Raw genomic sequence first — 25,148 nt, forward strand, 5'->3', positions numbered from 1 at the left:
CTTCTCCCTTTAAGGACATTTCTTGGAAATCAGTCATACACACAGCACTTCGGTTTATATTGTTTTGGCCAGAACTTAATCCTGAGGTAATAACTGGCTATGCCCGAAGTTCAGAGATGTAGCTTTTGTTCTGGAAGACTGTGTACTCACCTACAATTTGGCTGTTTTAATACAGCCAAGGGAAGAAAGGGAGAAGGTACTGGGGAACAGCTATCCTCTGCCAAATGCCTTCCTTTGCCTCTTTTAGTGCAGGACTGAAACACACTTCTAAAATGTCTCAACTCGGGGACGACGCCCCCCACGCGCTTTCTCTCTTGAACACCACCACGTCCTAAAATTTTAGTGACCTGTGACCCGCCCTGCTCTAGCTGCTTCTCCACGGAAACGCAGTTTCTCGAGCCATCCGCGGGAGGGCGCTGCGCGGAGGCCTGGCGGGGCCGCGGCTCCGTCTGGTGCTGCTGCAGGTGGTGGCGACGAGAGTCTTCGTCGTGAGCTGCCAGAGGAGGGGAGGCCAAGGCGGTGACCGGTGAGCGTGCTGGGGTGGGGGTGAGGGTGGCGGTCCGGCTCTGGCGGCGCAGCGCCCCGACCCGGGTCCTCCCACCGCTCCCGCGTGCAGAACAAGGTAGGGACATTGGTTCCGGATGTCCTCAGGGGATTCCCTTCCCACTTAAGGCTGGAGGGCTCCTGGTGAAGCCACTGTCCCTATCCCCATCAGGCGGGGTCATTGACCTAAAGAGTTGGGAGCATGAGCCATGCAAGAGACTCTCCTCCCCTTTCTCCACCCCATCCTCTGACCCCTTCTGCAGGTTGGGCTAAAATTCACACTCGATCCAAGTTACGTAGTTTTGCATGATTCCTGCTCGGAATCACCCATCCATCCTATTTATACTCCCCCCCCTTTTTTTTGCTAGTTTTGAGCATTTCACCCAACTTTTAGCCTGTCTCTGGATAGACTTTTTTTTTTTTTTTAAGATTTTATTTATTTATTTGACCGAGAGAGACACAGCGAGAGAGGGAACACAAGCAGGGGGAGTGGGAGAGGGAGAAGCAGGCTTCCCACTGAGCTGGGAGCCTGATGCGGGGCTCAATCCCACGACCCTGGGGTCATGACCTGAGCCAAAGGCAGACACTTAACGCCTGAGCCACCCAGGCACCCCCCCTTTTTTAAAGATTTTATTATATTTATTTGTCAGAGGGAGAGAGCACAAGCAGGGGTAATGGCAGGCATAAGGAGAAGCAGACTCCCTGCTGAACAGGGAGCCCTATGTGGGACTCGATCCCAGGACCCTGGGATCATGACCTGAGCTGAGAGCACATGCTTAACTGATTGAGCCACCCAGGCATCCCTGGATAGACTCATTTTATTTTCACAGTTCTGTTAAATATGTAACCAGTTTACAGTATTCCCCATGCTGTTCATCAAACATCCTTTGGCTTATCCTCACCCCATCTTTGGCTGGGGAGAGGGTCGAGTGGGTATAGGGTATGGGCACAATATGATTATCCTTGTTCCCCAGATTGATTAATGACAGACATCAGCGCAGTTCTCAGGTTGATCTCTGCACAGGAGCTGTAATGGTCCAAAAGGAGTGAATTGTATGCTGTAATTCACCGGGAGTGCGTTTAGCCCCATGTTTACCATTTAGCTGCCCTGGGTCAGAACCTCAAAGGAACTTAGGATCCTGGAGGAGAGCTCAGCGCCCACCTGACAGGCTCTCTGGTGTGCTGACCCGCAGTCTGCTCTGATCCTGTTTCCACACAGGCACCAGCCTATGCTGATGCTGGCTTTGGTTGAAATGTTAGCAGTGCACGCTGGATGACTTCTCGGAAGCAGCTGGTGAGGTCGCACTAGGTTCTCTCTATGTTTGACACCCAGGGAGCTCCTGAAAACATTGCCAGTCGCTCCGGGCTGCCCTGTAGGTATCAGCCAGCCAGGGAGAGCCATCCCAAAGTGGACGTTCCCCTTGGATGAACCTGGCTGTGGTTGCAGCGACAGGAAGCATCCGACACACACATGGTGCAGAGGTGGGGAGGGTGTGTCTGGGATCCCCCAGCTTGCCTGGGGACAGTGTAGGCTGGCTGCAAGATTGGCTGTTTGGCCAGCGGTCCTGTAGACAGGTGGAGCCCCGAGGTGAATATCCACACCGTTGGGGACACCAGAGTGCAGTTGGCAAGGAGCCCAGACCCAGTGTCAGGTCCACGGTAGCGTTACTGGGCTCTTGTAGTTTAGCAGCTGCTGGCATGAACGCTTTGCTAAGTGTCATCCCATTGAATTCTGGCTCCAGCCTTGCAGTGGGATGGGTGCACCTGTTCTTTCATCCTTAAGACGTAACAGTCAGGAAACCGAAACTGACGCACGAGAAGTTAAGTTTTTGCTTACTTCCTCCTCAGTGGTTCCGTGGTGGCCCTGCATGAGAACTCTGACCTGCGATAGTGTTGACATGCTTTGGAGTCACTCACTTTTTTATCTGTGCCTTCCAGAAAATTAACCCCTAGAGTTTGAGACAAGAAAAAGTGTGGGGCAGGTCTCCTGTGCTTCCTGGACAGCTTTGTCCCTACCTCCCGTTCCCCCCACTGCCCTTCTGTCCCTCCACCCTCTCGGGCCTCACTCAGGTCTGGGCCAGAGGTGCTGGGCATTGCTCCAGCATTTTGAATGAAGAGAGCAGGTGCAGAACACCCAGCTCTGGGGGAGAAGAAGGATGTGTGACGGTCTCTGCAGTCTCCAGGGGACCGTCCTCCTCCCCATTTGGGACCTCATACCTTCACCGGACTCCCATAGCCAGACACCTGTCCCAACGGTGAGATACGACCCTCCTGAGCCAGGCCAGGGCCTGAGGGTGTGGAATGCCCAGCCTCCACCGTGGCCAGAGGAGCTTAGTGCCTCCTGAGGCTCCCCATTCTGTCCTGGACCCACAGCCTGGCACAAGGACCTCTCAATCCCAGGCCCCCTCTCCCCGACTCTTCCCTGACCACCTCCCATCTCCGGGGCCACTTCTGGAAACCCTTCCACCCAGACCACTCCATTTCCTGGGCCTCCATGATTTTCATGATCAAGACTCAAGGGGAAGGGCACCCTGTCCCCTAAGTCCCCTTCTCCAGGTTGGAGGGCTGGCGGGGGTGGGGAGCATGAAATCCAGAGGGACCCTGGGGTTGGAGGAAAGTGGAACACGTTTGTTGTGGGGTGGCAGCACTCTAGTTCCTTCCACGCCCCCATTTATCTAGCCCTCCTCTCCTTCCTTGCCTCCCTTGGGTGGTGCTTTGTCATTTCTACCACCCTACCTGTCCTCTCCCGCCCTGGCCTGAGGCAGAAGCCCCTGATTCTCAGCACAGATGTACTACTTCTTTTTTTAAAATTAATTAATTATTTAATTTTTTTTTTATTAAGATCTTATTTATTTGACCGAGAGAGATACAGCGAGAGAGGGAACCCAAGCAGCGGGAGTGGGAGAGGGAGAAGCGGGCTTCCCGCGGAGCAGGGAGCCCGATGTGGGGCTCGATCCCAGGACCCTGGGATCACGACCTGAGCCGAAGGCAGACGCCCAACGACTGGGCCAGCCAGGCGCCCGACATGTGCACTTCTTTGAATTGTCAGAGGGGCTGCTGGGTATCTCTTCTCTCCCTGGCAGCCTGTACTTGGTGGGGAGCAGGTATACTCTGGAGAAGCCATGGGGGAAGTGGGGTGCATCTGGTTCTCTGCGAGGAAGGGGGGCTGGCAGGGCCGAGAGGCTGGGCTCTGTCTCAATAACAGGGGTAGGGCAGCACCTGTTACTTATACCAGGCCAAGGGAGGGGCTGGGACTGTGGGGGGCAGGGTTTGGGTCACTGACAGATGGATTAGCTTGAAGCATCTGGGGCTCTTTGGATTTAGGACAAGACCTCCCCCTCCTTTAGTTCAGCTGTGATACTATTCCCCTCCCCTCCCGGGCACCCCCACATGTCTGCAGTGCTGGCCAACGAGATGCCCAGAAGTGAGAGCTGAAGGATTTCAGAAGGGGGGGAAGAAGTTATTTCCTGGCTGGGGATTTCTTTTGAAGTTAAACTTTATTTATTTGAACTGTTAGTGAATTCATAAAATTCAAAAGGTATAAAGTGCAAAGTCCCCTTCTTACCCCTGCCCCAGACACCCAGTTCTCATCCCTAAAAGCAGGGGTATCTATTGGTTGTGCCTTGGGATTATTGGCAATAGATATCTTCTGCTCCCCCCCCCCATATTTTCACATAAATTGTAGCATCTTCTCTTTCTGCACCTGGACATTTTTTTTAACCAAACAATGTAACCGAGGGATAGTTCCACATTGCTACATAGACTTATTCATTCTTCCTTGTTTTCCTCCTTTTTTTTTATTTTAAAAGATTTTATTTATTTATTTGAGAGGGAGAGAAAGAGAGACCACGAGCGCGGTGGAGGGGGCCAAGGGAGAGGGAGAAGCAGACTTTCACTGAGTGGGGAGCCCGACGTGGGGCTCAATCCCAGGAGTCTGAGCTGAAGGCAGAAGCTTAACCAACTGAGCCACCCATGTGCCCCATTTTCCACCTTTAAAAAAATACTTATTTATTAGAGAGAGAGATATCGGGGGAGGGGCAGAAGGAGAGAATCCCAAGCTGACTCCATGCTGAGCGTAGAGCTGGTGCCGGGCTTGATCTCACAACCCTGAGGTCAAGACCTGAGCTGAAATCAAGAGTCAGACACTCAATAAACTGAGCCACCCAGGTGCTCCTGTTTTCCTCCTTTTTAATGAAAAGCTGCATACTTTACATTGCATGGACATTACTCAATTTAATTTGCCCCCCTCTAAGGGATACTTAAGTTGCTTTCAGTTTACTTGCTATTATAAACTTTGTACATAAATCCTTTTGCAGTGTTGCAAGTGGATCCTGGGATAAATTCCTAGACTTGTGTTGCTCTAGCAATGAAAGTTACAGGTTTCCTACAGTCTTGCCAACACAGCCTGTTAGGTTTTTTTCTTTCCTTCTTCTTCTTCTTTCCCCCTTCCTCCAAATTGTGGCTCATTAAAGAGGCACATGGTATTTCAGGATAGCTTTAACTTATATTTCTCTCTCTCTTTTTTAAATTTTATTGTATTATGTTGTTAGTCACCATACATTACATCATTAGTTTTTGGTGTAGTGATCCACGCTTCATTGTTTTCGTATAACACCCAGTGGTCCATGCAGTACGTGCCCTCCTTAATACCCATCACCAGGCTAACCCATCCCCCTGCGCCCCTCCCCTCTAACACCCTCAGTTTGTTTCTCAGAGTCCATAGTCTCTCATGGTTCATGTATTTCTCTTATTATGAGTGACTTGCGGCGTCTTTTCATTTGTTTAAGGGCCCTCATTTTTCTGAGTTGGATATTTAATTCATTTCTTTTCATTTTTTATTTATTGATGTAATTACTTACATGCTATGAATTTTCCTCTGAACATTGCTTTAGCTGTATCCCATGGCCTTTTGTGTATTCTTCTCATTATTTCTGTTTTCTAGATGCTCCATAATTTGGGTTTATACCTCTGCTTTGTCTCGAGTTTTTAAGAAAGTGTTTTAAAATTCCAGGTGATAGGGTTTATTTTTTAATGGGTTTGTTATTAATTTCCAGACTTACTGCAGTAAGATCAGAGAACGTTGTCTGCTGTACCATATTCCATTGAATCTAAAATGTTCAAGTTGTAAGATGTGTCATTATTTCATTTCTAAACTCTTTGATTTTGGAACTTTCTTTTCTAAAGAATGCATTCGATGCTATAAGTTTCCCTCTAAGCACCGTCTCTGCTGCATCCCACAACTTTTGATAAGTTGTGTTTTCATTTCCATTAGTTAAGCATATTTTAAAGTTTCTTTTGAGATTTCTTATTTGATTCGTGTGTTGTTTAGAAGTATGTTGTTAGATCTCCACATATGTTGGGATTTTTCCAGTTATCTTTCTGTTATTGATTTCTAGTTTAATTGCATTTTGGTCTGACAAAAGACGTTTATGATTTCTATTTAAATTTGTTAACGTGTGTTTTATGGCCCACCATGTGGTCTATCTTGGTGAATGGTCCATGTGAGCTTGAGAAAAAAGAATTTGCTGTAATAGTCCAATCAACAATGTTTTATTTAAAACTCACTGGGCTAAATTCCCTGTAGTATAAAGTATAAGAATAGTACTGGACCTGGTAATATTTTTTTAAAAATATGCATTCATTCTCATTATCAAAGTAGAACTACATTATAAAAGCAGTTTCTAGGAAAGAAAAATGTTACATAAATGTTACCCAGAACAGTTAGTGATCCAACATTGTACTCCACAAACTAAGTTTTCTAGGTCTCTATGTGTATAGTATATATTTTATCTTAGATTTTACTTCAAAATAAAATACACAGTTAAACAAATTCACTAAGATGACATACTGTCGATACTTAAGATTGCAGTTAAAGAATAGTACTTAATAGTATTTTAATTAAGTTTTAGTTTAGTAAATAAAACTGCTAAGCATACTTTTTTTTTTAAAGATTTTATTTATTTATTCATGAGAGACAGAGAGAGAGAGAGAGGCAGAGGGAGAAGCAGGCTCCCAAGGAGCAGGGAGCCCGATGCGGGACTCGATCCCAGGACCCTGGGATCATGACCTGAGCCGAAGGCAGACGCTTAACCATCTGAGCCACCCAGGCACCCTAAGCATACTTTTTAAGATCACCAACAAGGAAAAACCAGTTTTGCTTTCTAAAACATTCCAGAGATTTGGGTGCAAAAGCATTTACCAACATGGTTTGAGTTGGAGGTTGATCTAGATATCAGGATAAAAAAAAAAAAAAAAAACCCAAGAAAACCAAACCTCAAACTCAGCAAGAACTGAGGTCCTCCAAAGGCAAAAGGTGAATTGTACGTTAATTTCTTCTTCTTCTTTTTTTTAAGATCTTATTTTTAGGGGGAGCCTGAGTGGCTCAGTCGGTTAAGCGTCCGCCTTCGGCTTAGGTCATGATCCCAGGGTCCTGGGATCGAGCCTTGTGTCAGGCTCCCTGCTCAGTGGGGAGCCTGCTTCTCCCTCTGCCTCTGCCTGTGCTCCCTCCCTCTGCCAAATAAATAAACAAAATCTTAAAAAAAAGAAGAAAAAAGATCTTATTTTTTTAAGTAATATCTACACCCAACGTGGAGCTTGGACCCACAACCCTGTGATCAAGAGTCGCATGCTCTACGGACTGAGCCAGCCAGGTACCCCACGAACAATGCTAGGAGAAAACATGTGCTTTACCCGAGTAACCTTTCCAACCAGAAACCAAACCAAACCAAACCAAAGCCAACTTTGGAAGCAGCAAGACTGTAACTTAGGAAGTAAAACCTGAGTGGCTGCTTATGGTCTCTGCTACTCAGCCAATGGTCCAGCAATCCCACTTCTGGGGATTTATCAAAGGAAACAGTAAACATTATCTTGAAAAGGTATCTGTAACCCGTGTTCACTGCAGCAGTATTTACAGTAGCCAAGACATGGAAACAACTTGTGTCCATTAATGGATGAATGGATAAGGAAAATGTCACACACCCCCCCACACACACACCCCCATTCAGTCATAGAAAGGAAGGAAATCCTGCCATTTGCAATAACTCGCCTGAACCTTCTGGCCATTATGCTAAGTGAAATAACTTAGACAGAGAAAGACAGGTACCATATGATCTCACTTATATGTGGCATCTAAAAAAACCATCAAAACAAAACTGATCTCATTGATACAGAGAACAGATTGGTGGTTGCCAGAGGTGGGGGCTGGCGCTGGGTGAAGTGAGTAAAGTGGGTTAAAAGGTACAAACTCCTGGTTACAAAATAAGTAAGTCCTGGAGATGTGTCTATGGTTAACAATGATGTACTTCATATTTGAAAGTGGCTAAGAGAGTAGACCTTAAGAGTTCTCATTACAAGAACGAAATTTGTTCAGCTCGGTGTAGGGATGGACTTTAACTACACTTATTGTGGTAATCATTTTATGATCTATATCCATGTATCTATTTTGTGGGAAAAGCAGCCAATGCAATGGCTAGTCTTTACTGGAAAGAAGAAACTTAAAACCGCATGTTTTGAGTAAGTTAGTGCCAAGGCTCAGTGGGGCAACTGGTGGGGCCCCAGCTTGTCATGGGTTCCATAGCTAGGGCATCGCTGGGTCTCACTTTTGTGCAGCCAGAGCGGATAATGGCAGTGTTGTCCTCCTTACGGATGCAACCTACTTTTCACTTGTTGGTGAGAGATGGGGACTGAGTTAGGGTCTTCCTTGGTGCCCAAAGCTGCCTTTGGGGCTAGCAGCTTGTATGGGTCCAGTCCCTTCTGTGTAGCCATTGAAACCTCTCCCTCTCCAGCCCAGTCACCTGCCCGTCATCAGTATATACGTAGACCAAATCATTATGTTGTGCACCTGAAATTAATATAATGTTGTATGTCAATTATGTCTTAATCACAAAATGCAACAAAACAAACATACTACAGAACATTTAAATAACCAACAAAAGCATACTGTTAAGATACTGAAAGCATCTTTGGAGACATTACATATACAGTGCCCATGAGGATAGGGTTGAACAATTTGTGTGCTTTTCTAAAAAGATTAATTTATTTGAGAGAGACACTGGGGGGGGCGAGGGGTGGGGAGAGGGAGAGAGAGAATCATGTAGCAGACTCCCCACTGAGCATGGAGGCCAGCAGGGGGTTCCATCCCAGGACCTTGAGATCATGACCTGAGCTGAAATCAAGAGTCCGCCGCCGCTTAACTGACCAAGACACCCAGGTGCTCCCGATTTGTTTTTTTTTATTTTTATTTTTAAAAAGATTTTATTTATTTATTTGGGGGGGCACAGAGGGAGAGTGAGAGAGAGAAGCAGATGCCCAGCTGAGCAGGGAGCCCAACGTGGGGCTCGATCCCAGGACCCTGAGATCATGCCCCGAGGTGTAGGCAGACGCTTACACTGACTGAGCCACCCAGGCGTCCCCCGATTTGTGTTTTTTAAATATAAATTTATAAATGCCTTTTGTATATTACAGATACTAACCTATTATCTGTCATCCACATTGCAAAAATTTCCCCCAATCTATTCTTTTTCTACTTTCTATTGTTGCTTTTTTTATGTAGTAGAAATGTGGAATTTTACTTTTGTACTTTTTGGGTTTCTCATTTTGATTAAAATAATTTCCTCAGCTCCAAAGTTATATGAAGAGCCTCCTAGATTTTTCTCTAGAGAGTTTTTTTCTTATGTTTTTGATTGAGTTTGCCTTAAAATTTAATGTTGTAAGATAAAGATCTAATTTTATTTTCTGCTATGTGGATATTCAGTTGCATTATTAAATAAACCACCTTTTTAAAAATTTTTTTAAAGATTTTTTTTTAAGATTTTATTTATTTGACAGAAGAGACACAGCGAGAGAGGGAACACAAGCAGGGGGAGTGGGAGAGGGAGAAGCAGGCCTCCCACGGGGCGGGGAGCCCAATGTGGGGCTTGATCCCAGGACCCTGGGATCATGACCTGAGCCGAAGGCAGATACTTAACGAGTGAGCCACCCAGGCGCCCCTAAATAAACCATCTTTTCATCTGAATTAAATTTCACCTTTGTTGTATGTGAAAATGGTTGGATTTATTTCAGACTTTTCCATTCTGTTTCATGCATGGGTCTATTGCTCATTCTTATCATAACATCATACTGTTCGATTGCAGTCATTTTATGGTATGCTTTTAAAAAACTTAAAAAATGTGGATTTGGGTTTTGTTTTAATTTTTTGTTTTTGTTTTTTTGTTGTAGTAAATTTTAATATATGACAAGGCAAGCCTCCTCACAATTATTTTTCACAATTTTCCAGTGTATCCTTAGACATTTATTCACCCACCTGGACTTTAAAGTAATTGTGTCCATGAAGAAAATTCAACCCTGTTGGTGTCTTCGTTAAAATTGCATTAAATGGGGCGCCTGGGTGGCTCAGTCTGTTAAGCATCTGCTTTCGGCTCAGGTCATGATCCCAGGTTCGTGGGGTGGAGTTGGGCATGGGCTCCTTGCTCAGCGGGGAATGTGCTTCTCCCTCTCCATCTGCCCCTCCCCCCCGCTCATGTTCTCTCTCTTAAATAAATAAATAAAATCTTTAAAAAAACAAAATTGCATTAAATATATACATTAATTTTGGGAGACGACATATTTTTATTGTAAGTATCTTTTATTTATTTTATTTTTAAGTAATCTCTACACCCGACATGAGGCTCGAACCTGCAACCCTGAGATCAAGAGTTGCTGGCCCTACTGACTGAGCCAGCCAGGTACCCCGTAAAAATCTTAATACCCAAGATCTTGGTACTTCCTTTCCATTTGTTTAGATCTTGCCTTATGCCTTTGAATAAAATCTTGCATGAGTTCTTCATTGTTAAATCTGTTCCTAAATAGTTTTCCATTTTGCGTTTCTATTGTGAATGGAACATTTCTTCCAATTTCCATGTCTAGCTGATTATTTACAGAATGGAGAAAATTATTTATTTTATATAAATATATATTTTATATTTTATATAAACCTTATCAAGGTCTCTCATCTTTCTTTTTAAGATTTTATTTTATTTATTTGACAGAGAGAGAACGCAGGGGGAGTGGGAGAGGGGGAAGCAGGCTTCCTGCCTGATGTGGGGCTTGACCCCAGGACTCTGGGATCATGACCTGAGCCGAAGGCAGATGCTTAGCGACTGAGCCACCCAGGTGCCCCAAGGTCTCTCATCTTTTTTAAAGATTTTATTTTGAAGTAATCTCTGTGCTCAATGTGGGGCTCAAACTCACAACTCCAAGACCAAGAGTCACACACTTTACTGACTGAGCCAGCCAGGTGCCCCGAGGTCTCTCATTAATATAGTATTCCCCCTGCCCACTAGCATTTTTGGATTTTGAAATTACATAACAATTTCATTAGCCAAAATCGGGTCATTTAGCTTTTTTTTATTGTTTATGCCCAGTATTTCTTTTTATTTTTTGTCTCATTACATTAGCTAAAACTCTCAATGAGCATCTCTGTCTTGTTTTTGCCTTCAGTTGATTGATTATTTGATTATTTTGAATGTGTTATGTTACTGTCTATCCCTTAAGTTATTTTTGATTGAGTAATATATTACTCATGTGAATGTGTGGAAAACACACACACACACAATTAAAGAACAATGATAAAAGAACATCCATGTACCCACTATCCAGCCTCGGAAATTGAACATCACACCCTTTAAGAACTCCCTAGATGATTCTCACCGATTGCATACACCTCTTTCCTCCACCATAACTCTCTCCTGAATTTTGTATTAATGATTACTTTTATTTTCTTCAGAGCATTGCTCTACATGTGTGGAGTCCTAATCAAAATATTGTTTAGATTAGCCTTTTGGAGTCAAACTGTATATATTCTTCTGTGAATTGATTGTTATCCTCAATATTACCCCACTTTAAGATGTGAAAGATCAGTGTTCTACGAGCTCCCACCAGTTCTAAAATTCTTTCCATCGCTTTTTTTTTTTTTAAAGATTTTATTTATTTATTTGACAGAGAGAGAGAGACAGCGAGAGAGGGAACACAAGCAGGGGGAGTGGGAGAGGGAGAAGCAGGCTTCCCGCCGAGCAGGGAGCCCAATGCGGGGCTCGATCCCAGGAACCCGGGATCATGACCTGAGCCGAAGGCAGACGCTTAACGACTGAGCCACCCAGGCGCCCCTCCATCACTGTCTTATCTCTTCTATGAAGTGCCCAGAAATGTCACCAGGTGCTACCATCTCTGCTTCTCACACCATTTCCTGTGTTGGCACAGGACCCAATATTGAAAGTAACTCCTTCCCACTGATAGTATTCACTTCCTGTGCTTCCATGAGCACTTTGTCAAATCTCCTCAGTTCCGGGGGGACCCTCCCTCTCCCCACTTTTCAAACAGAACTGCAGTGTTTAGTTTCTCTATTATAGGACTTTCCTCTCTGCTCAGCAGGAGCCTACTTCTCCTACTCTCCCTCCTACACTCCCCCGACTCGTATTCTTCTTTCTTTCTCTCTCGCTCTCATGCTCGTTCTCTCTCTCTCTCGAATGAATAACATCTTACCAAAAAAAGAAAAGGAAAGGAAAGACCCACCAGGGGTCTGATCCTGTCTGCCAATGTCACTGATGGCTCTTTAAAAAAATTTTTTTTTTTTTTAAAGAGGACAGAGGTGGGGGGAGGGGCCTAGGGAGAGGGAGAGGGAGAGAGATGGAGAATCTTAAGCAGGCTCCACGCCCAGTGCAGGGCCCAAGCCAGGGCTCGGTCTCACGACCCTGAGATCACAACGCGAGCCGAAATCAAGAGTGGGATGCTTAACCGACTGAGCCATCCAGGCGCCTCACTGATGGGGCTTGATTAGCATAAACCATAGCTACTGCCAGGATCCCAGCTGTGGTAGGTTGTGTTATTGTTCAGTATGTTTGCTTTCCCTCCCTGGGATGGATTAGATCTCCCCGCGCCACTGAGAGCAGGCCTGGCATCAGATGTGTGGTGCCTCTCCCCGATGAAGGATTTTACGTTCTTGTCCATCAGACTCAGGGCAACCCTGCGATTTGCTTTAGCCAACAGAATGTGGGTGGAAGGTATGCGACGTCATGTCTGGAAAGAGGCTTTAGGAGGCAGCTCATGGTTTTGCCATCTGTCATTTCCCACTGCTAGGAGACTGGCAGTGTCCCAGATAGGGGCTGCTCCGTCAGCCTGGGTCCCTGAATGAACAGCACAGATGTTGGGATGGGCAAGTAGCATGAGTGAGAAAGAAACGTCTGCTGTTGCCAGCCACTGAGTCTTTAGGATTGTTTATCTCAGCATTGCCTGCTCTCCTGACTAATATGCCAACCGTCACTGGCTCCCACTTACTGTAAAGCCAAGTATCAGCTTTTCATCTGCCATCATGCAAATCGATGCCCCTCCCCCACCTATCATGACTTCAGAGACTACTCTGGTCAGCACCCTGACTCTTATCACCTGACACCATCCATGATAACTGCTACCACAGTTCAGGTTATGACGCGGTGGAGGGGGACGGTGAGCACACTTGTCCTAAACTTTCCTGCAAGCTTGACTCACTCGTGAGGAGAAAAGGAGTGACCTGCCCCTGACCTTATCTTTACACTTTGTCCTTAAACCTTGGCTTTTGAAGGACGGTCCCAGCCTGTATTTTCCTGGGTTTGCGTTTCCCCCAGCAGTTTTAGATTGACCATCTCCTCTGTTAGTCAGGTGGGGCTCTGCTAGTTCCAGGGGGAAAGTGGCCACTGCCCCAGCTCAGGGTGCACAAGGTGTCACCTTCCCCTCCCCCTTCTGGGCAGGCATTCAGATAACTAATACCTGCCACTAAATGATAATTAAGTGCCATGGGAGCGATGTCAGCAGTAAGCACCATTACATTCCAAGAGTGGGAGAGGTCAGCTTCCTGACCACGCATGGCTTCCTGGTGGAGGAGAGAAAGAAGCAAAGCCATGAAGAATGGGTAGGATTTTCACAGGCTGAGGGAAAGAGAAAGGGAGGCAGACAGGGCAGTCCTAGTGTGGGAAAAAGTTCAGGCAAAGGCCGGAAGGTAGGAGAACCCGAGACAAAGAAGCCTATTGGCTGGAATAGAAAGAAGTTTGTGTAGGAGAGGGAGAAGAAATTGAAAGCGTGGATGGGGAGGAATCAGGGAACCTGATGTTGGGTTGAGATCCATCTCCCCAAGAGCCTGGTGACCCCTTGCAATGGGGGTCCGTTCACATCTGTGTCCTTGGCATCTTATGCCTTGTTTCCAGCGTCTTGGCCAACACTGGTGCTTGACCACATAGCTCCAGTCCCAGGGAGACTCTTCTTTTTTTTTTTTTTTTTAAAGATTTTTTAAAATTTATTTATTCATGAGAGAGAGAGAGAGAGAGAGAGAGAGGCAGAGGGAGAAGCAGGCTCCCAAGGAGCAGGGAGCCTGATGTGGGACTCGATCCCAGGACCCTGGGATCATGACCTGAGCCGAAGGCAGACGCTTAACCATCTGAGCCACCCAGGCACCCAGGGAGACTCTTCTGAAAAACAAGAACAAACCTTTCTGAAAACAAACACTTTAATATCGTGCAACTGGTCAAAGGTGTTAAGAAATCAAAGTGGAGGATCCCAAGAATGGCCCAGCTCCCTGTGGACTCCTTCCCCTGAGCCTCCTCTGTGGGGCTGCTGTCGGCTCTGGGTGCCACCTCATCTTGCTGATTTATGTTTTCCTTCCTTTGCTCACATCCCCAGCTTGACCACACACCCTCTGAGGCCAGAGCAATATAAGGTGTCCCCCAAATTTCGGTGAGTCCAGGTGCATGTCTGGAACTTAGCTAGCACTGCTTGGTGAGTATTCACAATGCCTCTTGTTTGCAATTCCTTCAATGGCTCTGGATAAAAATGTGTTCACTCATGATATGTGAGAGGCACAGAGCCTCAAGGAGCTCCCAGAGGGTCTGGCATAGGTGAGTTTGCCAACTACCTTTCCACTTTGCAACCCCCCGAGGCCTCCTGAGTCTTGGGCCTCCCAGGAAGAGGAGGATTTATGGAGTTCCCCTCTGCAAAAACTCCAAGGCCTTAGGCATTGCTGTATCTAATTTTATAGTCATAATTTTTATTCTTTTTTAAATTTTATTTATTTATTTGAGAGAGAGAGAGCACATGAGAGGGGGAAGGGTCAGAGGGAGAAGCAGACTCCCTGCTGAGCGGAGAGCCCAATGCGGGACGCGATCCTGGGACTCCAGGATCATGACCTGAGCCGAAAGCAGTCGCTTAACCAACTGAGCCACCCAGGCGCCCTTTATTCTTTTTTATAAAGAGAAACCCCCAATTGTGATGAGTGGCACTTTGACCTCTGCCTTCAAATATTCCCCCCTGGACTTTAGTCCTTCCCACACTTATCTCTGCCTCCTCCAAGCTTTCTGGGCCTCCTGCACTCTTCAGTTCACCTGGAACGGAAGCACCACATAACTGTGTCACCCTGTGCTGGTGCTGATGTCACCTTCTGGTCTGAATTCATATGTGACATCCATTTCTTGACTGAATGGGGCTTCCATGATAGACTCCACTTTCCTGGGCAGCAGCCTGCATTACCCTACGTGTATGTTCACATTACTGGGCAACCATTACCACCATCCATCTCCGTAACTCTTTTCATCTTGTAAAACTGGAATTCTATGGTCACTCAATAACAGATCTCCATTTCCTCCCCAAGCCTTTGGCAACCACTTTCAACCTGTTTGCCTCTTTGTAGTTCAAGTTTCTTGCAGACATATATAGTTGGACCAAGAGTTTTTATCCATTCTGCTAATCTCTGTCTCTTGATTGGAGAGTTTAATCCATTTACATCTAAAGTAATTACTGATAAGAAGGGACTGTTGTCATTTTGCTCTTTGTTTTCTACATGCCTTATAGCTTTTTTTGATCCTTCATTTTCTGCATTACTTTCTTATGTTTAGTGGGGTTTTTTTTGTAGTGAAATATTTAAATTTCTTTCTCCTTTCCTTTTGTATATTTTCTATAGCTTGTGTATAGTCTATAACTTGTGGTTACCACAGGGATTGCATTTAATGTCCTAGGGTTATAACACTCTAATTTGAATTTATACCAGCTTAACTACAATAACACACAAAACTCTGTTCCTTTATAGCTATGTTACCACCCCTTTCGGTTGTTGATATCACAAAAGTTACATCTTTATACATTGTGTGCCCCAAAACACAAGCTAATAATTCTTTTAAATGCATTAGTCTCTTAAATTATGTAGAAAACAAGTTTTGGAGTTTTAAACCAAAGTTACACTAATTAGCTCTTACACTAATAATTGTTTTTTCTAATTTAAATATATTAGTCTCTCTTTTTAAAAATTATTTACTCGAGAGAGAGAGTGAGACAGAGTGAAGGAGAGAGAGCACAAACAGGGGAAAGAGATAGAGGGAGTGGGAGAAGCAGACTTCCTGCCGAATGGGGAGCCCGACGCACAGCACAATCCCAGGACCCTGGGATCATGACCTGAGCTGAAGGCAGATGCTTAACTGACCGAACCACCCAGGTGCCCCTAAATATATTAGTCTCTTAAATCATGTGGAAAAGTGTTAGTTACAAACCACTGTTACAAAATTGGTAGCTTTTATAATTGCCCAATTTTTTACCTTTATTGAGATCTTTATCACTCCATACAGATTTGAGTTAATGTCTAGTGTCCTTTACCTTCACCTTGGAGTACTCCTTTGAGCATTCCTTGAAGGACAAGTCAGTGGTCATGAACTCCCTCAGCTTTTGTTTATCTGAGAATGTCTTGATTGGCACTTTTGAAGGACTGGTTCACTGGATATAGAATTCTTGGCTGACAGGTTTTTTCTTTTAGCACCTTGAATATATCAGCCATTGTCTTCTGGCCTCCAAAGTTTCTTTCTTTTTTAAATTATTTATTTATTTATTTATTTATTTATTTATTTATTTATTTATTTAAAGATTTTATTTATTTATTTGACAGAGAGAGACACGGTGAGAAAGGGAACACAAGCAGGGGGAGTGGGAGAGGGAGAAACAGGCTTCCCGCTGAGCAGGGCGCCCGATGTGGGGCTCGATCCCAGGACCCTGAGATCATGACCCAAGCCGAAGACAGATGCTTAATGACTGAGCCACCCAGGCGCCCCATGGCCTCTGAAGTTTCTGATGAGAAATATGCTGATAAACTTATTGAGGATCTCTTGTATTTGACAATTTGCTTCCCTCTTGCTGCTTTCAAGATTCTCTCTTTGTCGGGGCGCCTGGGTGGCTCAGTTGTTAAGTGTCTGCCTTCGGCTCAAGTCATGATCCCAGAGTCCTGGGATCGAGGCCCACATCGGGCTCCCTGCTCTGCAGAGAGCCTGCTTCTCTCTCTCCCACTCCCCCTGCTTGTGTTATATATAATCGTATATAAATATGGTTATATTTATGTCTTTCATCAAATTCGAAAAGTTTTCAGCCAGTATTTTTTCAGATATCTCTCTGCCCCTTTCTCTCTCTTATCATTCTGGGACTCCCAGAATGCATATGTTGTTCCATTTGATGATGTCCCACAGGTTCCTTAGGCTCCATCTACTTTTCTTCAATCTTTTTTCTTCCCATTTCACCAATTTAATAATCCATGATCCTATCTTCAAATTTGTTGATTCTTCTGCCTGCTCAAATATGCCTTTGAATCCCTCTAATGAATTTTTCACTTCAGTTGTTGTGCTTTACAGCTCTTTCTTTTTGATTTCTTTTTAGATTCTGTCTCTTTATTAATTTTTCCATTTTGTTCATGCATCTTTTTTTTTTACTCTCTCTGTATCTTCCTTTAGTTCTTTGAACATCCTCAAGACAGTTGTTCTAAAATCTTTGCCTAGTATATCTTCTATTAGGTCTTCTTCAGGAATAGTTTCTATTTGATTCTTTTTTCTTTGAATGGACCATACTTTCCTGTTTCTTTGTATGCCTGGTGATTTTTTTTTTTTTATTGGACACAGAACATTTGAGTCTAATAGTGTTGTAACTCTGGAACTCAGATTCTCCTCCTTCCCCAGAGTTTTTGCTTATTGTTTTTGTTGGTTATTGTAGGGTGTTTCTGTGCTGAAGATGGGCATAAGGTATAACTAAGGTCTTCTGAGGTTTGTTCTGATTCTTTCCCTGAGCATGCTTGGTCACTTTCTAATTTTTTCTACATATGCAGTTGTTTTTGAAAGTCCTAGTCTTTAACGTGCAACTCCCAAAGGGGGAAAAAGCAAAAACTGAAGGGGAGGAAAAAGGAGGTCAGCCTTTTAAATCCCCTGGAATTCATTTCAAATGGAGGGGGAAGGGCTTATAAGAATGGCTGCCTCTTTGTTTGAACCTTTGTGATCAGAAGCTATAATCAGCGACCAAAGTATGTTACGTCAGACAGATTTTGCTAGTGCAATTGCAATTGTCGTCTAGGTGGGGAGATGGATTCCTGGTTCCTGCTCCACCATCTCTCCGAAATCTTCCTCTTCCTCCTCCTCCACTTTTCCTCCTCCTCTTCCTTCTTCTTCCTCTTCTCCTCCTCCTCCTCCTAAAGGATTTATTTATTTATTTGAGAGAGAGAGAGAGAGCACACAAGTGGGAGGGAGAGGCAGAGAATCTCAAGCAGACTCCCCACCGAGTAGGGAACCAGATGCGGGGCTTGATCCTATGACCACAAATTCATGACCAGAGCTGAAATTGAGTTGGATGCTTAACCAAATGAGCCACCCAAGTGCTCCCAGAACCCTCTTCTAAATTCTTTTACATTACCTTCAAAAGCATAACATCATCTTCAAATTGTCAAGGATAAGCAAAGCCAGACCCTAGTTGAGGACAGATTTTGATCAGTAACATACTGTTACAATAGGAAAGAGTTCAGCATGAACTGAAATCTGGTTTGCACAGAGGTCAAGGGAGAGTGAGGGAGGGGGGTGGGAGGGAGCGGGGCTCGGGGGACTGGGGGAGTGAATAGTTACAGGGAGGGTAGGGGATGTTGTCCATGTGAAACCCATTTGGGTTTGCTAACTGGTGCTTATTAAAGTTAGGCTCCTACCCTTCCCCAGAGGCTGGGAGACAGAAGCCTTATATTCAGGTGTTTGCTGGGACAAATAGTAAATTCTTTTGGAAGCCTTGAGTTTTCTCAGGCAAGCACTTTAAGGGAGGCTGGGGTCAGCCTAAGTATGTGGCCTTGAGCTCTTAGAACTGTGTTAGTGATTGTTCAAGTCTTTATAGGCCAGGACTGAGGATTAGTTGGAAACAGGGCTCAGGGGAGGCTTGTCAGAGTTTGGTCAGGGAGAGAAATCTTTGTCAAAGTAAAGAGTAAAAACTACAGATAGAGCTAATGTTCCCTGACTATCATTCTGAACCCTAGTTCCTTCTCGCTTCTCTGAATTAATCTTACCCTTGTTATTGGGGTAGGTGAGCTTTTTTTTTTCTTTCAAAAATTTTTTTTTATTTGAGAGAGAGAATGAGATAGAGAGAGAGCATGAGAGGGGAGAGGGTCAGAGGGAGAAGCAGACTCCCCGCCGAGCAGGGAGCCCGATGCAGGACCCGATCCCGGGACTCCAGGATCATGACCTGAGCCGAAGGCAGTCGCTTAACCAACTGAGCCACCCAGGCGCCCTCTTTCAAATTTTGAATGCACTTACCTGTGTGTCTGTGTGTGCAGTCATAGGAAATACATATGTATGTGTTTTAACAAAACTGTGTCTCTTGGTTTCACTGAACAAGCCATTTTGAGAGTCTTTCCATTATGGTGCTCTTCCTTTTGATTCAAGCATGGTAGTCTATAGTGTGATGATTCCATAGTCATTCTAGATTCCTACTGAGGGAGATTTGGGTTGTTTCCAATTTCTGCTGGAATCACAATAAGCTGGATGGCAATAAACATCCTTGTGAATACCTTTGTGAAGTGCTTCTTGAACACAGAGACGCAGTGGTCGAATTACTGGGTCCTTGAGCATGCATTTAAAATTTTAATAGATGTCACCAAATGGCCTTTTCAGAGCAGCCCAACACACTTACACTCCCACCAGCTGGGTGAGAGTGTGTGTTCTTCACACCTTTCCCAACACTGAAGGGACTCAAACTTCCTAATAGTTGCTAATCTGCTGTGTCAAAACATCCTTTTGTTTGATCATTTCCACTGGCCATCTGTATCTTCTTTTCTAGGACCTGGCCCAGATCCTCAGATATTAAAATAACTTCTGATTGAATGCCGCATTGCTCCCATGGCTTTGGTTATGGGGTCTCAGCCCAAGTCATGCTAAGGGCAGGATGGAGAGAGGGAAGAACAAGGGGGAGAGGGAGTAAGGAGAACAGGTTTTCCCCTCCCTCTCTGAAGCTGGGACTGAAACTAAGGAGAGGCTGTGAGAGTCAACCCCAGACTCCAGAGTCCAAGGTCTTGACCAAATGTATTCTCCATCCAGTTTTGCTGGTTCTTGGTGGGGGACAGGGGAGGGGAAAGGCAGGGTCCTAGGAACTCCTCTGAGTGGGCCACCAGCAGCAGTCCCTGACTGACACCTCCTGGGCTAGTCCTACCTTCTTGGTGTCCTCCCAACAGCAATGAAGTCAGATACCTGGAGAAGGGGGGAAGAGAATTGAGGTAGGCGGTGCAACGGGGAGCCTATGCTTAGCCCCCACATCTAGCAGGGCAGACAGCCACACCTTTCAGTCCCAGCTGGGTGCTACCGTGTACATAGTGGCCGCCTCCTGTGGCCGCCCCCGGTGCTGGCACCTGCTCTACCTGCTGCACCGGGCCCATGCAGCTGCTTAGGCTCCTCGGTTTCCTCTGGATGCTCAGGGCCTCCACGGGGGCCAGAGGTGAGGGGGCAGGTGGGAAAAGGGCTGATGTTTTGGGGCAGGGGTGTGTGGGGAAGTGGCTCTGAGGCCTAAGGGGAGACTGAGGAGAGATTCCTCCGAGCTTTGGGTGCGGGAGGCATCGAGGAGAAAGGAAGCTGGGTCCTGCTGGTGCTACTCCCCACCCAGGACCAAGCAGGTTGCAAGGGTGGGTGCTTGCATCGGGAGAGTGGGCATAACCTCTTTCCAGAGGAGTGCTCTTCCCTTTGATTTGGTTTTCTGAGCCCTCCCTTCTCTTCTGTCCCTCCCCCCACCAGCCCCGGTGCTCTGTCCACTCTGGACTCTTCCTTAACTTCCAGGGGTGCTCTCTCCATGACAGCTCTACCTCTTCCCCTGGGGTTCTCTCCTCTCTCTGGGGCATCTCTGCCTTTGGTCCCAGTCCCCTCCTCTAGCTCTGCCTCTATCTCTCCCTGCCCCCACCCAGCCCATGTTTCTGGGCACAGTTGTCATTGGCAGGGCTGGGCTGGGGAGATCCTGACTGTTCGCAAAGGGTGGGTGTATACTACCCGGCGTGTGGTCCAGGGCTTTCTCTTTCCTGTCCCTTAGGAATCCCATAATTCCTCTGTATTTCCCTTCCCTCTGTCTCTTGGTGTCTGTTCCTGACCCTCAATCCTACACCTTCCCAACCTAGAGGCCCATGGACCACCCTCTCACTTACCTCTAGGGCCACCTCCTGGCTCTAAGGGCTCTAACCCTGGACTCTTCATAATCCCCCCTCCCACCTCCCTGACATACCCAGCTAGGCTGAGAAATGAAATCCCAGCTCTCAGAACAAAGATGTTCTCGGTCCAAGGTGAGGAGGAGGCTAATGCTGAGTGGGCAGGAGGTCTGGGCACTTCCTGCTTGCAAATCCTGTGGCTGCAGGAGTCTCTCTGCCACTCACCCCAGCATTATGAGATCTCTGACCCTCACTCTTAAGTGGAGTTGATGATATCTGTAGAGTGAGGGGTTCATGTTTGTAAACTAATTAACCCAGTGGCCAGAATAGAGTGGGTGATAGAAAATACGTCTGTTTTTATTAACACTCACTGCTAAACCTTAAGGTCTTTGGAACTCATGCCTATCTTTTTTTTTTTTTAAGATTTTATTTATTTATTTATTTATTTATTTATTTATTTATTTATTTGAGAGAGAGCCCACAAGCAGGGGGAGTCGCAGAGGGAGAGAGAGAGAAGCAGGCTCTCTGTTGAGCAGGGAGCCCGATGCAGGGCTCGATCCCAGGACCCTGGGATCATGACCTGAGCCGAAGGCAGCCAAAGCCATGCCTACCTTCTGACTTATCACTTTCTGGAAGTTTTCTTTTCTGTCCTGTCCCTCAGCCTGTCAGTGTGGTCCTCTCTCCCTGTCCCTCAAACTCAATAGAGTCTGAGCCTCAAACTCTGGTTTTCCCTTTGCTGTTCTCTATGCAATTTTCCCCTCTCTGACCCAATGGCTCCAGTGTCCATGATGTGTTCCCCCCCTAGACCCCCAAGCCCAGACTTGGCGGGGTTCTCCTGGAAGAGGAGAGTCAGCCCAGACAGCAGTGCGTCATAGGGAAAAGGGCAGAGGAAAGCCAAAGGGCGGGGACTTGGGGCAGCAGGTGGGGAAGAGGAGGGAGCAGAGTAAGGGAAACATGTATGTGTGGAGAAAGGGGTGAGGTGGAAGGACCCTCAGCTGAACCTGCATGCTCAGCACAGCCATCCCGAGGGCTGGAAGGTCCCCACTCAGAAGAGGGGCCAAAGGACTGAGGGCATCCCCTTCAGAACCTGAAAGGCCCTAGCCCCAAACTGCCTCTGATGGAGGGATAAGCAATGGAACTTCCTACTTTCTATGATACTATCTGGAAAATGCGGTAGTGAATAAGCTACATGGTGTTTATGGTGTCAACGCTATCTGCAAATGAATCCCTCTCTTCTATCCTCAATATAGGCACTTTCCCCATGGCTGCATCCACCTCTACTGAGCTTTTTCCCAGAGCAGAAGCAGCTCACACTGCTCTCAGCAACTCCCCACGCTCCAAAGGTGCGGCACGGTGGCCACTCAGCATTCCCAGCAGGGCCCCTCCAGCTCCCAACAGTAGGGAACACACACTTACCACTCCTACCACTTCCCCTCACTTTAAACCTATTTCTGAGGCATTGCTCAAAACTACAGTCAAGTCCAACACCTCAACAATCCCAATGTCCAAGCTTGTCCTCAAGGTGGAAACCACTCCACCCACACTCACTGTCTACAGGAGCACCACAAAGTGCATCAATCCCACAAACCTTATAATCACTACCACTTACCCCACCACCTGCATGACCCTGACCACCACCGAGAGACTCACCTCAGCCATAACCTCTCCTCCCACTACCACCACCACTCTGGGGAAAACTCCCACAACCATGGCCCTACTCTCTTCCTCTGTCTCAATGCCCCACACAACCTTCCATACTCTGATATCCTCTACAACTGGTACCACAAAAAGGGCTAGCCAGACCACAGCAAGCATTTATACACCCAGGTCTCTGACCCCAGTCATCACTCCTACCTCTGTTACCCCTTCTCTAACTGCCACGAACATCTCAGTCATCGTAACTGATAACAACTCTTCACCCATCACCAGTAGCACCTTGATTACAACCACAGCTTCATTTCCCAACACTGCCAGTACATTCAGAACAGCAACTGCCACCACTCATGATCCCACATCAACAAATATATTAACAACACCTACAACGCAAAGTATATCTGCTTCTACTGAAGTGACTGCTGCACTCAGTACACCAATTACTTTGAAAACAATGAGTTCTATGGAAACAAAACTAGTTCTGGGGAGTGACACCCCTAAAGAAACTCTCACAACAGGAATTACTTCGATTTCTCCAATCACATCATCAATCACTCCAACAAACACAATGGTTTCCACCACATCCGCCACCTCTGGACCCACCCTGGAACCCACTACCACCAATATTTATACAACATTCACAACCACAGAACCACACTCCTCTACTGTAGCCACTACACACACAGGCAAGATGACCGCCTGGAAAACTACACTTATTCCTACAAAAGACATTTCCACAGTGTCTCTCATGACAGAGATTAATTCTCCTCCCTCCACTATGTCCTTAATTACGCCCAGGAATATAGTCAATTCTTCAGTATCAGCCTCTTCTATTCCACTGAACCCCTGTACCTTGACATCAGCCACAAGTATGCTTCTGTTTTCTCCACCTGCTCCATCCACAGAACCAGTCTCCAGCTGGACCACAAACGTTACCCCTATATCCACCTTGATTACTACACTCCCTACAACCCATGTCACGTCCACCCCTATATCTCCCACTAGTACTGGCACCGTGGCCACAACTGAAATCACCACTCCCACCAACATTTCAACCATGGGCCACCTTGAACACAGCCTCTTTGCCCACTGCCTCCATTCCAGAAACCACTACCATGATTGTGGTAACAACACCCACTCCTGCAATACCACATAGTACCCCAGGTGTCACTTCTTCAAACATCTACTCTAAAGGAAGCACAACCACATCAGCAATAACCCCAACTCCCTCTACCACTGGAACCCCGAGGATAACCACCGCCATAAACTCATCCTCTGTTAGTACAGGCATGCCTATCTCAACACGGACAACCATCACCCCTACAGCCAGGGCTACCACTGGTTCATTGACTACCATTACTGACCTCACCTCCACAATCACTGCGTCCAGCATATTGGCAACACCCACATACATCATCCCATCTATCCCCACTGTCCAAAATACAGACATATCATCCAGTGTCATCACAACCTCTACCACAATGCCTACTATGGCAGCCATGCCCACAAGTACGCACAGCACTCCACCTCCTACCTTTGCTACAGACACTCCAGTTGCATCTGCAGGCTCCTCTCCCATGTCTACCAGCAGTACTGGGACCACACAGACAGAGAGTACCACCTCATATGCAACAGGCACAGATACATGGCACATAAATGCTGAATCCACCCCAGCACCCACTACCACTGACACACACACAACATCCCCGACCACTGGGCTACCCTCCTTTATTACATTTACTGCATATACACGCAAGATGACTGTCACACCCTCTCATGCCCCATCCACCTGGAAAACCACACTAACTCCCACTGGGGGTGTTTGGACGCAGTCTCTCACCACAGAGATTACTTCTCCTCTTGCAACCACATCATCAGTCACTCCCACAAAAAGAGTTGATTCTCTGACATTTACCTCCTCTACTCCAGTGACCACCAATACCTTGACATCAGCCATGGGTATGCATCTGTCCTCTCCACCTGCCCCAACCATAGAATCAGTCTCCAATTTGACCATAAACACTACCCCTTCATCCACCTTGATTACTACACTCCTTAGTACCAGGGCTGCATCCACCCCTATAGTCACAATGGCCACAACTGACATCACCACTCCCACCAACACTTCAAGCTCTACCCCGATCACAGCCACTTCGCCCACTCCCTCTACCCCAGAAACAGCCATGACTGTTACTACAATGTTGGTAAAAACACCCACCCCCACAATACCACCCAGTACTTCTTGTGTTTCTCCAACATTATCGTTCCCTAGTCTGAGTACATCTACAAATGCAATAACTACTTCTTTTGGTACTGTTATCTCTTCTTCAATATCCACAACAATAATGTTGTCTTCTCTATCCTCCACCAGTGTAACTTCAGTGCTCACCACCACCACGACCTCTCTTTCTACATCCTCACCTCTCTCTAGAATGGAAAATACAGGCTCTTCTGCTACGCTTTCACTACTCCTTTTTCATCTGAAACTATAAGAACGTCT

General features: G+C 46.1%; 2 long non-coding RNA genes across 3 annotated transcripts; one reads left to right on the forward strand and one right to left on the reverse strand.

Moving 5' to 3' along the window:
* LOC112817409 (uncharacterized) lies at positions 1 to 25,106 on the forward strand. Of its 2 annotated transcripts, none has more exons than XR_003206390.2 (5): positions 1 to 526; positions 10,186 to 10,265; positions 11,525 to 11,793; positions 22,246 to 22,338; positions 25,020 to 25,106. It is a non-coding gene; the product is annotated as an uncharacterized lncRNA (long non-coding RNA). The 2 variants fall into 2 exon arrangements; XR_012375720.1 differs by lacking the exon at positions 1 to 526 and adding an exon at positions 556 to 622.
* LOC141371085 (uncharacterized) lies at positions 19,628 to 24,677 on the reverse strand. Its single transcript, XR_012375721.1, has 3 exons — positions 24,564 to 24,677; positions 20,020 to 20,057; positions 19,628 to 19,744 (listed from the first exon to the last, which is right to left on the reverse strand). It is a non-coding gene; the product is annotated as an uncharacterized lncRNA (long non-coding RNA).
* Positions 25,107 to 25,148: the final 42 nt, after the last annotated feature.

This window comes from Callorhinus ursinus, unplaced genomic scaffold (genome assembly GCF_003265705.2).
Source record: "Callorhinus ursinus isolate GAN/ISIS: 27379988/994484 unplaced genomic scaffold, GSC_fseal_2.0 scaffold55, whole genome shotgun sequence".
NCBI classification, from domain to species: domain Eukaryota; kingdom Metazoa; phylum Chordata; class Mammalia; order Carnivora; family Otariidae; genus Callorhinus; species Callorhinus ursinus.